General features: G+C 45.0%; 1 protein-coding gene across 1 annotated transcript in view; it reads left to right on the top strand.

The window, feature by feature from the left end:
- Window positions 1–32: 32 nt before the first annotated feature.
- The window catches only part of ASIC1 (acid sensing ion channel subunit 1), a 179,077-nt gene continuing 166,446 nt past the window's right edge, over window positions 33–12,663 (top strand). Inside the window, exon 1 of the mRNA XM_050925708.1 lies at window positions 33–280. The gene's annotated coding sequence lies outside the window, so the exon portion shown is untranslated. The remainder of the gene's footprint in view (window positions 281–12,663) is intronic.

Raw genomic sequence — 12,663 nt, 5'->3', positions numbered from 1 at the left:
CTTTCTGCTGAGAGCAGCGGGGCGGTGTTTTCATCAGCGAGGGCAAGTGTCGCAATGGAGACCTCAGCACTTGGGACACGCCTAGAGTCCTTAGTGGGCTACAGGCTATATGCACCCCTAAGGCACAGTACCCACCCCAAGCATGCTGCAGTCTCATTTAAGACCTAAGCTAATCTATCAGTTCTACAGCAGTAACTGAGGAAGGGCAGAACCCGGCCTGCTGTGTGGGGACCCTATGCCTTTTGGAGCTGTTGCTCTTCAGATGAGACATAAAACTGAGGTAATGTGCACTTGTTGTCATTGCATTTTTCATAAGAGTCAGGCTGTTAGTTCCAAGGACTTGGCCATATTTCAACATGGGATAATTATAGTCTGCCTCTTTCCATTCACATCCTTTTCACTGGATACAGTATTTTCCATCCCAAGCCAGCTGTTGTACAGACATATGGTGAAAGACAGATCCTGCACCAATTAGTTTACAATCTTAGGATCCAGTTCTGTAAACACACACATGCTTAACTTTACTATTATTATTATTTGTTTGTATTACCATAGCTACCATATATCAGAGGGGTAGCCGTGTTAGTCTGTATCCACAAAAACAACAAGGTGTCTGGTGGCACCTTAAAGACTAACATTTATGTGGGCATAAGCTTTTGTGAGTAAAAACCCACTTCTTCAGATGCATGGAGTACTCCCATCAGTACTCCCACTGAAGTGAATGGAACTGTTTGTGGTAGTAATGTTAAGCATGTGCATGTGTGCAGGATCCAGCCTTACAATGTTACTCTATGGGTATGTCTTCACTACCCGCCTGATTGGCAGGTAGCAATCGATCCAGAGGGGATCAATTTATTGCATCTAGTCTAGATGTGACAAATTGACCCCCAAATGCTCTCCCGTCAACTCCTGTATTCCAGCGCAGCGAGAGGTGCAAGCAGAGTCAACGGAGGAGTGGCAGCAGTCGACTCACTGCAGTGAAGACTCCACGGTAAGTCGATCCAAGTACGTCGACCTCAGCTACGTTATTCTCGTAGCTGAAGTTGCGTAGCTTAGATCGATTTCCCCTCCCACGCCCCCCAGTGTAGACCAGGGCTATGAGAGTGAAATCAGCAGTGTGTGTCAATCTATAAAAACAACAAGGAGTCTGGTGGCACCTTTAAGACTAACAGATTTTTTTGGGCATAAGCTTTTGTGGGTAAAAAACCCACTTCTTCAGATGCATGGAGTGAAAATTACAGATGCATGTATTATTATACTGACACATGAAGAGGAGGAAGTTACCTCACAAGTGGAGAACCAGCATTGACAGGGCCAATACAATCGGGGTGGATGTAGTTCACTCCCAATAATAGATGAGGAGGTGTCAATTCCAGGAGAGGTGAAGTTGCTTTTGTAGTGAGCCAGCCATTCCCAGTCCCTATTCAAGCCCAAATTAACGGTGTTAAATTTGCACATGAATTTTAGTTCTGCAGTTTCTCTTTGAAGTCTGTTTCTGAAGTTTTTTTTGTTCAAGTATGGCTACTTTTAAATCTGTTATAGAATGTCCAGAAAGACTGAAGTGTTCTCCTACTGGCTTTTGTATGTTACCATTCCTGATGTGCGATTTGTGTCCATTTATTCTTTTACGTAGAGACTGTCTGGTTTGGCCAATGTACATGGCAGAGGGGCATTGCTGGCAAATGATGGCATATATCACATTGGTAGATGTGCAAGTGAACAAGCCCCTGATGGTGTGGGTGATGTGGTTGGGTCCTCTGATGGTGTCGCTAGAGTAGATATGGGGACAGAGTAGGCAACGAGGTTTGTTGCAGGGATTGGTTCCTGGGTTAGTATTTCTGTGGTGTGGTGTGTAGTTGCCGGTAAGTATTTGCTTCAGGATGGGGGGCTGCCTGTAAGTGAGGACTGGCCTGCCTCCCAAGGTCTGTGAGAGTGAGGGATTGTTTTCCAGGATAGGTTGTAGATCGTTGATGATGCGCTGGAGAGGTTTTAGCTGGGGGCTGTACAGGATGGCCAGTGGTGTTCTGTTATTTTCCTTGTCAGGCCTGTCCTGTAATAGGTGACTTCTGGGTACCTGTCTTGCTCTGTCAATCTGTTTCCTCACTTCTCCAGGTGGGTATTGTAGTTTTAAGAATACTTGATAAAGATCTTATAGGCATTGTCTCTGTCTGATGGATTGGAGCACATTCAGTTGTATCTTAGGGCTTGGCTGTAGACAATGTATCGTGTGATGTGTCCTGGATGGAAGCTGGAGGCATGTAAGTAAGTATAGCAGTCAGCAGGTTTCTGGTATAGGGTGGTGTTTATGTGACCATCACTTATTTGCACTGTAGTGTCCAGGAAGTGGATCTCTTTTGTGGACTGGTCCAGGCTGAGGTTGATGGTGGGATGGAAATTGTTGAAATCCAGGTAGAATTCTTCAAGGGCCTCCTTCTCGTGGGTCCATATGATGAAGATGTCATCAATGTAGCGCAAGTGGAGGAGGGGCGCCAGGGGACGAGAGCTGAGGAAGCGTTCTAAGTCAGCCATAAAAATGTTGGCATACTGTGGGGCCATGCGGGTACCCATAGCAGTGCCGCTGTGTATTGTAAACATACAGTCTATGTTTGTATACTGGAATTCCACAGAATGCTCTAAGGCTTGAAGAAGTGCTCTATAAACCAGGCACACCTAGGCGGCCCTGCAGTTTGGGCTACAGGGTATGTAGCAGGGTGCACCAGAGTGCTGTGCTATAACACCCCCATATGGACACTGCAGGTGCGAACTATAAGATTCCTACTTTGGACTAATGTAATCCTGTTTGCAGGGGCCTATGTTAATACAAACTAGGAACTGTATAGTTCATGCTCACACCATTCACACAGGGGAGCTACAGCTCAGTACTTTGGTGCACGCTGCTATTCACACCCCAGTGGTCTGCACTGCTGAGCAGTGTAAAAATGCTCTGAGACGTGCCCAAACCTGAAAACCTCTGTGGAAGCTTTTTTTCACAAATAAATTTTATGATCTCATAATAAAAGATATTACCCCAATAGATATTAAGGTAATGCTCATTTTTCCTGGTAAAATTGTTCTAATACCTCGCTTTATAATGAACCTAAAGCAATGACAAATGGTGATACAGAATAATAAAGAGAAAAAACGCACTGTCATAGGACAAATGGTCATTAAAATCAACAGGAACCGTGTGATGTTTTACCTGCTTGTGAGCTCACAAATTCTACCACCTTCTGAGTCAGGAAAAAAAAACAAGATTCATTGGCTCTGAGGATGATAATACTGTCCTTTTGATCTGATAACCTCCAAGTGCCTCACAGATATTTAGATCAACATTTTCAAAAGTAGCCAGCAAGTATGAGTGCCTTAATTTTTGGGTGCCCCATTTGAGACATTTTGGGCTTGGTTTTCAGAAGACCTAGTCACCCACTGCTCTAGTTGAAGTCAACAGGAACCCAGGTGTCAGGACCTCTGAAAATATGGCCTAAAGTGGCTCAAATTGGGCAGCAAAAAAAGGCCTGAAAGCTCCTAGTGAGGTCAATGGGAGTTGGGTCTGACTCTAGTAAAAGCATTCAAAATCAGTGGCCACTTTTGAAAATGTTAACCTTCTTAATCAGCATTTAGATAACATAGGAGCAAGCACTGTATAAAACCAAGCAGATAAATTAGATTAATTCAGATTAGATAGACACTTAGTTTAGGTTAGATTAGCCCCATTTTACAGATGGGGAAAATGAGAGATACAGGTGAAGTAATTTGCTGAAGGTCTAACTGTCTATTTAGATACTACTTATAAGGCTCACATCAAATTAGCATCTGAGCTTCTTCTGGTTAGTTAAAAATAACAGTAGAAATCTCTCTTCCCTTCCCAGCTTGTCAAAGAAATAGCTTGACTAGTTTATAGGTTGGTTTGTGTGTGTAAGTAGGTTGTGTGTCTTTGATTGTGAAGAAATTATTGAGGGAAAGCTGAGCAGAAGAGGACATAGTAAATCAGGAATGGAACCCAAGAGTCCTGACTGTCACCCAGCACCATAGCTTTCAGGGAGGTAAACTGGATAATCTAAAATTCTTTTCCACCTATTGAGTCCTTTATTTTAACCGCTAGATAAAACTGCCTCCCAGAGTCCTTAACATACAAATTAGACCATTTAAGGGCTCCCAGTTCAGAACAATGATACCTCAAGAGATTTCTCCCTGAAACCTTGATCTGAAAAACAGTTTAGGATCTGTCCCTTCTGCTCTAAAAAGCAAAAACACATTTCACATCCAGCATGTGTGATCCATTCTGAGACATTTAACAATGTGCACCATGTTAAAATACAAAACAAATAAAAGCCAACAATTACACAAAATGAACTCTCATAACCATAAAATAATCATGCATTTTAATCTCTTAACGCTGAAACAAAACAGTGGGTAACTGAAGGATGGATATTCACGATTATAAAGCAGAACTAAATGTTTAAAATTACTAAGTGGAGAAGCGAGTTCATAAATTACTAAGTGGAGAAGCGAGTATTACTATCTATTACAGAGTCTGTTTCACAAAAATCTGTGTCTCGTAGGTTACACAGCCTTGTCTAGCTTAACTAATAATAAATAAATTAATATCTTGCACCTCTGTAGTATTTTCCACCGAGAACCTCAAAGCCTTTTACAAATATTAATAAATAAAGTTTAATTACTTCACTCCTCATGAAAGTAGGTCAAAATTATCCATATTCTATAGGGAAACTGAGGCACAGAAGGGCGATTACTTGCCCAAAGTCACACTGTGAGTCAGTGGCAGAACCAGAAATAGAAACTAGCTCTCCCAGCACGTGGTCCTGTGGTTTAACCACAAAATCATCCTAAAGCCCCATCTGCACAGGCCTTTAAACCAAGTTTGGGATCAATAACAACATTTTACCCTTCTGTAGCACCTATCATCCAAGGAACTCAAATTATTTTACAAATATTAATGAATGAAGCATCACAATCACTCCTGTGATGTCAGTCAGTATCATAAACCCCTTCTACAGAGGGATATATTGAGGTAACTTGGTTAAGATCACACAGGAAATGAAGCCAGGAATAGAACCCACATCTCTCTCAATTTGTCATTTACTTTAAATACAAGACCATTCAACACACTTTCCAGCTAGCCAGATTTCCAGCAGGGCTTAGCTCTAGGGTTTTGAGTCAGGTCTTGGACCCTACACAGCTCCTGTTTGCACTGAATTAATCTCACCTTGCCTAGGGTACCCCTAATGGCTAGACTGTAATTACTTCTAGGCAAGTTGTGCCACTCTTAGGGTATACTTTAGAGCAGGGGTCTCAAACACATGGCCCGTGGAGTTATTTCCTGCGGCCCGCCATAGGTACTGACTCCACCAGCAGCCAAGCTCCCCTCACCCCCTGTCCTCTCTCCTCCCACCCTCTGAGCATGCTGCATCCCCACTCCTCTGCCTACCTCCCAGCGCTTAGGACTTTCCAGGAGGGGGGAGGAACGGGGACGTGGCATGCTCAGGGGAGGAGGCAGAGAAGAGGTGGGGCTGGGGTGCGGATTTGGGGAAGGGGTTGAAATAGGGGTGGGGAAGGGATGGGAAGAGGCGGGACAGGGGCAGGGCCTCATGGACTAGATGAGCAGTCTGAGGTATGAAGTTCAGCATGTATGATTCTTTGCTGTGAGTAGTTGGGAAGAATGTTTTTAAAAGTGGCAACATATTTACTTTAGTACTTTAGTAACAATAGTTACTTTAAAAAGTTCCTGCCCTTACAGCTATGTTGATAGACTGTTAGTGTAGACCATCATCAGTGTTACTGACCACATAAGGAATAGTTACAGGTGTTTATATTTTATTAAAACCTCTCTTCGCATTACAGTTTTAAAAGAGTTAATACATTGACTTTTAATAGCATACTATATTAATCCTCGTTTTTTTCATTTTTGACTATACTTTTGCAGGGTCGGCTTTAGGAAGTGCCCGGCCCGATTCGAATACCTGGCAGTGGTCTGGGTCTTCAGCGGCACTTCGGTGGTGGGTCCTTCACTTGCTCCGGGTCTTCGGCGGCGCTGAAGGACCCGCCGCCGAAATGCTACCGAAGGTCTGAAGCGAGTGAAGGACCCGCCGCCGAAGTGCCGCCGAAGACCCGGACTGCCGTCAGGTGAGTAAAAAATTAAAAAGTTAGGCGCTCTTCTTTAGGGCACAGGGCCCTCTTAGTTGCGGGGCCCAATTCAGGGGAATTGGCCTAATACTGGCCCTGTACTTTTGTATCATTGAACAATAGTGGCCCTCGGGCCAACGTACTAGTCCTCATGCGGCCCCCGTGGTGATTTGAGTTTAAGATCCCTGCTTTAGAGGAATCAAAAGGTTTTTTCTCTTGTAAGAAACTGAAATTTCTTTTAAATTGTAGCCCATTATTCTGTGCCTTCTTATTAGTCTCAGTTATAAGTAATTTCTCAGTTATAAGTAATTTCTGTCTCTTTCTTCGTATTACTATCCTTTAGGTGGTTGTAAAGAGTGACCATGTTCATCTCTTGCATAATGTTTTTCAATGTTACACAAATTAGTTTTCTTCCATCTGTCTTCATATGTAATTTTTTGGAGTCCTTCTCAGGTAGGGTGACCAGATGTCCCATTTTTAAAGGGACAGTCTCGTTTTTTGGGACTTTTTCTTATATAGGCGCCTATTACCCCCAACCCCCTCCCGTTTTTTTCACAGTTGCTATCTGGTAACCCTATTCTCAGGGAGCCATTGAATCGGATTTGAGGCAGAGTCCGGCTCTTTGGAGGGATGGAAGCGTAACCTGCCACCGCACACCCAAAGCTTTGAGTCGCAAAGGGATAGATCCACAAAGGGACTCAGGCACCTAAGCCCATCATGTAAGTGCCATTGAGATCCTCAGAACCCCTGCTCAGCTCCTCCCTGTCTCTGTAGGCACCTACAGTTCCAGTTGATGGACATGCCCAAATCCACCTAAATGTTGATGCTGTGAAGCTGCTCAGTGTCCTAGCTCATGCCTAAATCCTTGTTGGATTCACAAACTAGGCATTCCCCCACTTATCTTGACTGCAGGGCCCAATCCAATAGGCCTTCTCAGAGTACACCAACTATATAAGGACTTGCATAAAAGACAAGTGGGGAAGGGAGCCTGTGCATGCAACCAGATCAGGAATTTTCTGGACTGGGTGTGTCTATGTGTGTCCTAGAATACTTAATAGCATTTAGAGCATTCACCTGGGAGGTGCAAGACCTGTTTTCTGATTTGGGACAGGGCACTGATCTTGGGTATCCCATATCTCAGGTATGTGCCCTAATCCTGAGGCTATTAGCTATGCTAACATGGAACTCTCTCAGTCTCTCCTGTTGGAACTGTTCCACTTTGTGTAAATAAATATTTATGAGAAATGACTGACCTAACCTGGCTTAGGGACCTAATTCCAGAGCAGGTTCATGACTATGGGGATAGGTACCCCAGCATTTTATACTGCCACTTAACTCAGGGCTTAGGATTCCACTGCCTGGCAGGTACCTAAAAGTTAGGCATTCCCTTTGTGGATTTAGCTCAAAATGCTGTTCATGCTTTTGAAATCTTCCAGAATCTTGCTGCAATGTACTTTATAGATCTTCTCTTTCTCTGGTTCTTCCTCTCTTCTCTACTCTGTCCACAAATCTCTCCACCGCAGCACAAGAGCCTTTTCCCCTTCAGCTATCATGGTCTAGAACAGCCTTGTATCTTTCTGCCACACTGTCTCTCGTCTTGACTTTCATCTGATAAAGGACAGTCTTGTGGTTAAGGCATTGGATCAGGACACAGGAGAGAGTTCATTGTATGACTTTATGCAAATCTGTATCTTTAGGAATTATGTTCAATGTTATGTAAATAACACTGTCTGCAATGAAAGGTTCCTTCTGTGATAATATTCTAGCACAGAGTTTCAGTGACACAATACAGAGTAGGGGAACTGAAGATATAACTTCGTTAAGGACCATAACACCCAGTCCTAGACAACTTGGCTTAATTGTGGCCAGCCAGTTCTAGTTCTGGAAAATAAGACTTGGTCCTGGATGGAATTTTAATCGCAGGAATTAATTATAACCATTTGGGAATTCTTTCCACTATTTCTGACAGCACTTTGAGTTATTGTATAATAATATTGTTCTATGCTTCTCAATAGCGCCTTTTATCCAGAACCATCACAAAGCATTTTGCAGACTATATATAGAGATCATCTCACTAATGAATTTCTGAAGAGACTCTGCTTCCAAAATGTAGCCACTTCTGGGGTGGAATGTGCAGCAACAGTTTAGGACAGGCAGTGGATAATAGCAAAGTTCAAGGGAGTTTAAGGAGGAAGAATATGATTATGCAGATTGGAAAGAGACTCCAGTACTGGGCCAATACTTCTGTTCTTGTGAATAGTGACATGGGGTCTTTGATAGCCACAAATGCTCATGTTCTTGATTTTACACCTAATCCAGAATTTACAGCAGCACATTATCCCATTGTCAGGACACTACATCTATACTGACTTAAAAACAGTGAAGAGTGCCATGTATTGAATGACCAAAGAGGAGCTTCCTACAGCAGCTGGAGATCACCTGGTCAAGTACTGATCAAGTCTACCCATGATTAGTATAGGAGACAAGATGATATCCGAGTCAGTGATGATACTGCTAGATAGGACAAATGTATCTTTCATTGAAAAATTGTCATATAGGATTGCAAGGAGGCATCAGTGGGGCCCATGAAGAACAAAGCCTGTCAGGAAACTCTTATAGTTTTGCCTAGACAGGTCAGCAGCCATCAAGGGCTCTGATACTTATCAGTCTGGCTCTGATTAGCTCAGCCCCACCCAACTCCATGGAGAATTTATAGAATTCATCTTCTTTTCTCCTTTTCAGTAGCAGCATGGTTGATTGTTGCAAGATGAGAATAGAGGAGCTGGAGGTCCCTTTCATGTACATTGTTATTTCAAAGGAGAAAAAATAATGGCAACTAAGGCCCTTTTGCCAGTCTCTTTATTGCAACGTAATGATCCTCCCTTTTGTTTGCAGTAGGGGTTGGGGGAAGCCTTGAAATATCTTGTCTGGGAAACTGTTAATAGAATTTATGCTAATTTGATGATTACAAGAGGAAGTGCCATGTATCTTCAGGCAGTAGAAATTTCACCGGCAGTTCTGCCACAGTCTGACTCTGTAGGGCAGCTCATCCCTTCAAAACTCCCACCCATGAGCCTGGGGGACTCCCTCACTATCTTTGTTTTGTGGGGTCTCTCTGAGACAGAACCTGTGCCTGTTGGTATCATCAGTGTCCTTGTGTTATGACACTATTTGACTGTATGACAAGTTTATGCCCTCAGAGTACTGAGTGGTATCACAAGGGGTGGGGGGCGAGAGTTTTGTGCCACTGAAAGTTTTGGACTGTCATTTGGACCAAGTGTTTCCTCGTAGTAATGGGGGACTTTAATTACTTATACATTTTTTGGAAAAGTAATAGGGCAAAACACAACATTTCCAATGAGTTCTTGGAATCTTTTTGTTTCAGAAAGTGGAGGAAGTAACCAGGACAACCATTTTAGACTTGATTCTTGCCAAAAGAGAGGAATGACTGTGAATCTGAAGGTGGAAGTACTGCTGAGGGCATTTTGCACCAAAAATACTAAAATTCTGCACACATTTTAAAATTCTGCAAATTTTATTTGTCAAATAAATGTGGAGGCTCTAGCATGGCATTGGGGAGCACAGGCCAGTGGCTGCACAGAGGTGGGAGATCACTGTGCAGCTCCCCCCGGGACATAGATTCAGCGGTGAGGTGGCACCCAATCCTGACACAGCGCAAGGACCTGTTCTGCCCCAGAAACTGCCCAGGACCCTGCCGCTCTGTGTGGTCAGGCAGGCTCAGCAAGGCAGGATCCAAATCTGGAGGGGCTTAATGTGGGAGGATCCAGGTGTGGGTTGAGAGGGCTCTGTGTGGGGCAGTCTGGGTGCAGGTGGCTCAATGGGGGATCCAGGATGCACAGGGGCTTGTTGGAGGCTTCTGGGTGCAACAGTAATGAAACTCTGCAGGGTAGTCCAGGTGAAGGTGATTGGGGCTCAGCAGCAGGGTGTGTGTGTGGAGATAGAGCTCAGCAGGAAGGCCTGGGTGTGGGGGGCTCAGTGGGGAGTTCAGCTGCTGGGGGAATGGGGCTCAGTGGGGTGCAGATCCAGGTGTAGCTGGTTGGGGCTCAGTGGGGTGGGGATCCAGGTGTGTGTGGCTCATTGGGGTGATCCAGGTGCAGGGGGAATGGGGATCATCGGGGGCGTTCTGAGTGCAGGGGGATGAGGCTCGGTGGAAGGGTCTGCGTATGAGGGGGTCTGGATGCACGGGGGTTGGGCAGATGGAGGAGCTGCTCCTTGTACAGGAATCCCTCCCCATGCAGCTGAGGAGCAATGGATGCAGGGGGAGAGAGAGAGTTTGCAGAGCTTACTGCAACCATGAGGGAAATCTGGGGGTGGATCTGACCCGGATGTCGGGCAGGGGAAGAGGAAATCCCAACCTCTCCAGCCCAGCTGGGACTAGCAGCTGAGCCCAGGGCAGGAGCCACCAGCCGGGTCTTCCCCAGTCCCATCTCCTGCCCCACAGTGATTTACCTCTCTGCCGGCTGCCCTGGGCACCCAAAACTTACTGCTGGGGAGGCTTGCATGACTGCTCTTGTGGCTTGCCTTTGCTTCCGCATCAGAAAGTCATTTTTCTGTGGGGAAACAAAGAAATCTGCGGAGGACATAAATTTAGGAAACCACTAGGAGGGTGGTGAAGCACTGGAATGGGTTACCTAGGGAGGTGGTGAAATCTCCATCCTTAGAGGTTTTTAAGGCCCGGTTTGACAAAGCCCTGGCTGGGATGAGTTAGTTGGTGTTGGTCCTGCTTTGAGCAGGGGATTGGACTAGACGACCTCCTGAGGTCTTTTCCAACCCTAATATTCTATGATTCTGCACTTGTTCAGTGGTACAGAATTCCTCCAGGAGTAGTGGAAGGCAATGTGGGTGAAAGTGATCATGAATAAGGCTAAGATTTTGTCACAGATATTTTTAGTAAAAGTCACAGACAGGTCATGGGGAATAATGAAAAATTCACGGAAGCCCATGACCTGTTCCTGACTTTTACTAAAAATATGCATGATAAAATGAGAAGCCTGGGCAGCTGCAGGTGGGCTAGGAGCTCCAGGGTCCACCTCCTCTGGTGGCTCCAAATTCTGGGGGTTCCCCCTGCCGCGACAGAGGCCAGGAGCTCCGGGTATCCCTCCTGCCAGAGAGCTGCGGGGATCCTCCCTGCTGCCCATGGTGGCGGGGAGTGTTGGGGTTCCCTTCTGCTGCCCACGGAGGTGGGGAGTGGCGGGGAGCGTGGGGGTCCCCTCTGCTGCCCACGGAGGTGGGGAGTGGTGGGGAGCATGGGGGTCCTCCCTGCTGCCCATAGTGGCCAGGAGCTGCAGGGATCCCTTCTGCCACCCAAGGCAGTGGGGAGCATTGGGGGTCCCCCCTGCGGCCCACAGAGGTGGGGAGCTGCAAGGGTCCCCCCTGCTGCCTGTGGTAGCCAGGAGCTGCGGGAGGTCCCCCTGATGCCACCAGCAGAAGGGGACCCTGCATCTCCCAGCTGGGGCTGGCTGAAGTTATGGAGCTCTTTGGAAGTCACGGAATCTGTTACTTCTGTGACCTCCGTGACTAAATCGCAGTCTTAAACATGAATGATAGATTAATGGTTCTAAGGAGAGCAAAGAAAGAGACCAGCAGAATAAGGGCATAGACTTAAAAAAAGCAGACTTTAACAAATATAGTGAATTGGTGGGTAAGGTCCCATGGGAAGAAAATCTAAGGGATAAAGTTATTCAGGAGATCTGGCAGTTTCTCAAGGAAACAATATTGAGGCCACAACTGCCAACTATCTGATACAAAGGAAAGCCAGGAGGAATAGGAAGAGGCCAATATGGCTCCATCAGGAGCTCCTTAATGAGCTGAAAATCAAAAAGGAATCCTGCAAAAAGGAAACACAGGCAAATTGCTAAGGAGGAGTACAAAATAATAGCACAAGCATGTAGGGACAAAATCAGAAAGGCTAAGGAATGAAATGAGTTACACCTAGCAAGAGACATAAAAGGCAATAAGAAAAGGTTCTTTAAAAACATTAAGGGCAAGATAAAGATGAAGGAAAGTGTAGGTCCTCTACTTAGTGGGGAAGGACATTGAAAAGCAGATCGTAACAAGAAGGCTGAAGTGTTTAATGCCAATTTTGCTTTAGTCTTCACTAAAAAGTTAAAGGTGACCAGGTATTCCACACAGTTAGTATTATCAACAAGGGGCAAGAAATGTAATCCAAAAGAGGGAAATGGCAGATTAAAGAATATTTAGATTAACTAGATCTATTCAAGTTGGTAAGGCCTCATATAATTCATTCTAGAGCACTTAAGACACTATCTGAAGCAATCTCAGAACTGTTAGCAATTATCTTTGAGAATTCATGGAGGATGGATGAAGTCCCAGAGAAATTGAGAAGGGACAACATAGTTCATATCTTTAAAAATGGGAATAAAGAGGACCTGGGAATTATAGACTGGTCAGTCCAACTTGGATACCTGGAAAGACAAAATTATTCAACAATTTGTAAGCACCTACAGGATAATATGTTGTAAAATATAGCTAGCGGGG

The sequence above is a fragment of the Gopherus flavomarginatus genome, chromosome 16 (genome assembly GCF_025201925.1).
Source record: "Gopherus flavomarginatus isolate rGopFla2 chromosome 16, rGopFla2.mat.asm, whole genome shotgun sequence".
NCBI classification, from domain to species: domain Eukaryota; kingdom Metazoa; phylum Chordata; order Testudines; family Testudinidae; genus Gopherus; species Gopherus flavomarginatus.
This window is presented reverse-complemented; position numbering and strand designations above follow the sequence as displayed.